Raw genomic sequence first — 5,052 nt, forward strand, 5'->3', positions numbered from 1 at the left:
TTTTTAGTTCCAAAATTATTTCTGATCTGATTTCTTCTATACCTTTCTGCAGTTGATTCTTTACTGTCAACACTATTATTTCTGAGATATCTGGTGTGTGATTTCCAGTTTCCTTAGTGCTAGTGTCTTCTGCAGTTGTACTGGGTGGACTCGGGACCTGAGACTGCATTTTGTTCCTTCTCTTTGTCATTTTTTATACCACTGTCTTCTGACCTTTGGTGTAGAGCTTAGATAGAGTTATTACCTTAGTACCAGGTCCAGATCTATGAAGTTCATATTCCTCCAGGTGGGTGTTCCTTGGAGATAGCTGCTGCGCTCCACTTCTTTCTGCTGCAGGCATTAGAGTTGAACCCTTTGTGTCTCTCTGCCAAAATGTTCTGCTCCTTCTAGCCTCTTTGCAGGGAGTTCTGCTGAAGGGTTCCGTGCTGGGCCTGTGCTCTGGGTCTGTTCAGGATCCCGCGGCCTGGGTTGTCTCACTCACTCTCCGGGCCTGCGCTCTGGGTCTGTTCAGGATCCCACGGCCCCGGTTGCTCCTTACTTGATCTTTCATGTGCTAGTATTTTTTTATAGTTGAGTGCACTGACCTTTATTGCATATATATCTATGATTGCTATTTTTCTTCTCAGAGTTTTCCCTCAACAAGTATTTAGTGACCTTCTTTGATTCTCTTAATCAGTGTTAGTTTGAAGTCCACTTTGGTTGCAAATAGAATAGCTAACCCTGCTCTTTTCTAGGTTCCTGCCACATAGAGTATTGCTTTCTACCCTTTGACTTTCAGTCTATGAATTTATTTATTTTTTTTAAAGAATAGTGTTTATTTTAATGAATTTGGTACACACACATCCATTTAAAACCCATATCCTAGGCCAAAAAGTACAAATAAAATCAATAGGAACAGAGTTCTGCTATACATACATCTGCATGAGTAACTTTATTAATTTTGAATGAAAATTAACTTTTCTGGGATCTTCTGACAAGATTTCTTTAAATGTTAAAACTACTTTCTCTTCAGTGACGTCACCCTTGGAGTTGATTGATCTCTCACCATGTCTGTCATCTGGACACCAAAGCTCACCTTCCTCTTCTTTTTGGTTCAGACTCTCAGATTTTAAACTTCAAGTTAAGGAAAGGTTGTTTTTCCACAATTTGGTTCTCTGAAAAACTTCCACCTCCCACTGAAAGTTATAGTGCAGGAATGAAGCAATCACAAGCTTGAACTTCAGGGCCACCTGAGAAGCCACAGGGACAATTGCACAGCTCGACCTTATGATCACAAGCCTGAAAATGCACAGTCCTGAAACCTGAAGCTTCTCTGTGCACACATGTAATTTTTAAAGAGCAGAAGACAATGTGAAGAAAACTGAGGTTTGGTCACCAAAAATCAGACCCGCGAAAACAATGCATAAGGAGAACTAGAATTCAAATTACTGGATATTTTAAAGAGCAGGGATGCCAGTTTTCATTTCCATTTTGAACCCCACATTACAAAAGAACTATTTTTTAAAAATAAAAAAGGATTGAGGGAAAGGAAAAAGAATGTCTAAACCAGTGAATGACACTCTGTTTGTTCCTGATAAACTTCAATCACATCTTTCTTCCTCCATTCCCAATTCTTTTTTTTTTTTTTCTTTTAGGGAAGGGTCTTCAGGGTGTTCAGGGTCTCACTACTAGATCACACTCCTAGTGATTCTCCTGTTTACAGCCTCCCAAGAGCTGGGGTTACATATGCATGCCACCATGCCCAGTCTCAATTGCCATCTCAGCCTACCCAGGGGCGGGGCCAGCATGGCAGGCCTGGGGATCGACCCCCCCCAGCCCTTGTGCCTTATTGTAGGTGCTTTAATCTGCTGAGCTACTTTTTTTTTCTGTGTGGATTGGTTAGTTTTATTTTATTGAGAAACAAATATCAATGAGACAGTTTCAAAACTGATTAATAGGACAGTTTCAATAATTAATACATTGTACATTGTTATCCTCTTAGTGGGTATCTGTAGTACAAGATGCAGATAGAATATCCTGTCCAAACACTATTAGTACAAATCTTTCTTCTCATTGAATTAAGTGAAAGTAGCTGTATAGCTATCCTAACTATTCTGCATATAAAAAACAGATACAAAATGGTCCTTCCTTTGTATCACCTTTTTTTGTTTAGTCCTGTCAGAAATGGGTATTCCATTGGCATCTAAATACTATAGGTGTGTGAATTCAGCAAAACTATCCAACACAGTGTCTGCTGAGCTACTCGGCTGGCCCTTCCATTCCCAATTCTTTTGACCCTCAAAGAGAAACCTGAGTGAATTCATTGGAATGCCCTGTCTTTGACAGTATGATTCTTTGAGTTTATTGAGATGTGTTGTCATTTTCACTTTGAAATGAATCTCACCGCTATCCTGTCCAATCACTTTGAGTTCAATGTAGTCACCTTCCGTCTTATCTCCCAAGTCCTCAACTGATGGTTTTACCTCCTGATCAGACATGGTGATGGGTGGCTTCCCCCAGGTCTCTGCACAGCAGTGGCCTCGGGGTAGCAAAAACCTCTCTCACTCCAGCATTTACAATCCTGTTTCCCTACCCCACAGCATAACACTACAGAGGTGAATTTATTTATTTATTTATTTATTGATTGATTGATTGATTGCATGTTTTGCTACCTTTGATTTCCTATATGACATGTGCTCAAGGAATAAGGCAACGTTTGTACACTTCTTTCTCATCCTAGAGAAGGCCAGCTGGGATAGCCCAAGGAGAAGCTACACCGTCATGGAGAAGTTATGAGGTCTTGTGGAAGCAAAGGAATACCCAGGCATCCTGCTCTGACTTCTAGCAGTTCTCCTGCCCTCAGACATGAGGGTCTTCTTATTCTTCCATCCTATGGTCCCAGGTACAGCAATGGGAGCAGAGAGGCGAGGAGAGAAAAAGATGATTTGGGGCTGCGTGAAGGCATCTCTGTTCTATATGGCTTTTTGACCCTGGATGTGACTATAGGCAAAAGTAGGGGCAGATGCCTGGGCCAAGGGTGGTATTGTGGAGTAAGCACACCTCAGTGGGCATGATTTGCCATATAGAGGGACTGTGCCACTGCTCTGCCATCTTCTCCACTGCCTTTGTACTTGCCCTGGGCTGCAAGCCCATTCGCTTCAGCGCACTTGATGAACTCTTCAGTGGCAGCTCCAGCATTGTCCTTTTGTCCTCACCAGGCATTGAGTGCAGAGGCCTTCAGGGCACACCCATAGGAAGAGAGGGCCCATGGCCTTGGAAGGGGACAGCTATGGATGGCATTGAGGTTGAGTGATGCTTCCTCTTCACTCTGATCTCCAGACAGGAATGTCACCCCTGGGGCTGCTGGGGGCACAGTGTGACGCAGGACAGTGACCATGGCCATGGCAATCTCCTCTGGGCTATACTTGATGGACAGGCATGGCCACAGGTCACCATGTTGGGCTTGAGCAGCATCCCCTCCAGGTACACATGATGATCACTCACGGCCTTGTACAAAGCAGCCAGGACCTTCTCTGTAACATACTGGCAATGTTCTAGGTCATGGTCTTCATCAGGCAGGATCTCAGGCTCCACAATAGCACAATGTCATTCTGCTGATAGATGCTGGCATAGCGGGCTAGCACATTGGCATTCTCCAGAATGGCAAGTGCTGAGGGTGTGCGTTCACTGATTTTCAGCACACAGCACCATTTGGCAAAGTCAGCACCATCTTTCCTGTACTGAGTACAACATTTGGAGAGCCCATCCAGCCCTTGAGTGGTAGTTTCTGCATCAGTTCCAACCAGAGGCACTACACCCTTGTCAACCTTGATGCCCTTGATGACGCCTTTATCCTGGATGGTTTGGACAAAGGGGATGCTGTTATCATCTTTCTGGTAAAGTGTCTCATGAAAGAAGATGATGCCACCCATGCACTTCTTCACATGGTCACTGGCGCTGAACAACACCTGGTATAGCTGGCAGTTCTCTGTGTCCTGCACCCCAATTTGGCTCAGGCTCTTGGCCATGCTGCCTACAGATTCTCCTGCAGCCAGGATGCCTTTCCCTGGTGCCACAATCCAGAGAGCAATGTCAGACAACTCTTTCTTCTGCACTGCAGAAAGGGCTGGATATGAGTGAGGCATGGTGACAGCTGTCTGTGTGCAGCCAGTTACCAGTGGCTGCCACAGACGCAGCACAGCACAGGCTCAGGTCCACAACCACCGAGAATTTATTTTTGAATTAAATATATTTCTTGTATTCAGCATATTGAGAATTTCATTTCTTGATCCATTGTTTTGTCTGTTTATTTTGATTGGTGAGTTGAGACCATTTAGCATTGATGGTTGTAACTGATATGTATTGACTTATCCTTGTCATGTTATTTTCCTGTTGTTGGTTCCTTATCTTTCCCCTCTGTTTAATTGCTTGCCTTTCCTGGTGGATTCGTTTTGTTGGGGCTTATAGAATTGTCATTTTTAATCACATATTCCTAGAATATCCTTCAGAATATTTTGGAGTGCTTGTTTGTTGTTTATGAATTTCTTCAGATGCTCTTTGTCATGGAAGTATCTTATTTCTCCATCAATTTTGAAACATAGTTTTGTGGGGTATGTCAGTCTGTGTTGGAGGTTGTTTTCCTTTAGGGCTTGGAATATTTCACTCTGAGCTCTCCTTGACTTGAGGGTTTATGTTCAGATGTTCTCTGTGATTCTGATGGGATTTTCTTTATAAGTTGTATGTTTGTTTTCTCTGATAGCTTTTGATATTCTGCTCTTCTGCTGAATTTCTGGAATATTGACTATTAGACACTTGGCTGTAGACTTTTTTGATCATGGATAATTGGAGTTTTATATGCCTCACTTATGTGTATGTCAAATTCTTTTTTCAATGCTTGCAAAGTTTTCTGCTGTAACATCTGTGAATAGGGTTTTAAAAAGGTATCGTTTGTGCTATCTCCTGTTTTTTTCATTGACTCCAGTCAGTCTTATTCTTTATATTATCTAGCAGCTGCTGGATTGATTTCTTGTGATATCTATCTATCTATCTATCTATCTATCTATCTATCTATCT

General features: G+C 42.5%; 1 pseudogene; it reads right to left on the bottom strand.

Moving 5' to 3' along the window:
• Positions 1–3,040: 3,040 nt before the first annotated feature.
• Positions 3,041–4,195, bottom strand: LOC101564210 (annotated as a pseudogene).
• Between the last annotated feature and the right edge of the window lie 857 nt (positions 4,196–5,052).

The sequence above is a fragment of the Octodon degus genome, unplaced genomic scaffold (genome assembly GCF_000260255.1).
Source record: "Octodon degus isolate 3935 unplaced genomic scaffold, OctDeg1.0 scaffold00077, whole genome shotgun sequence".
Classification (NCBI taxonomy): Eukaryota; Metazoa; Chordata; class Mammalia; order Rodentia; family Octodontidae; genus Octodon; species Octodon degus.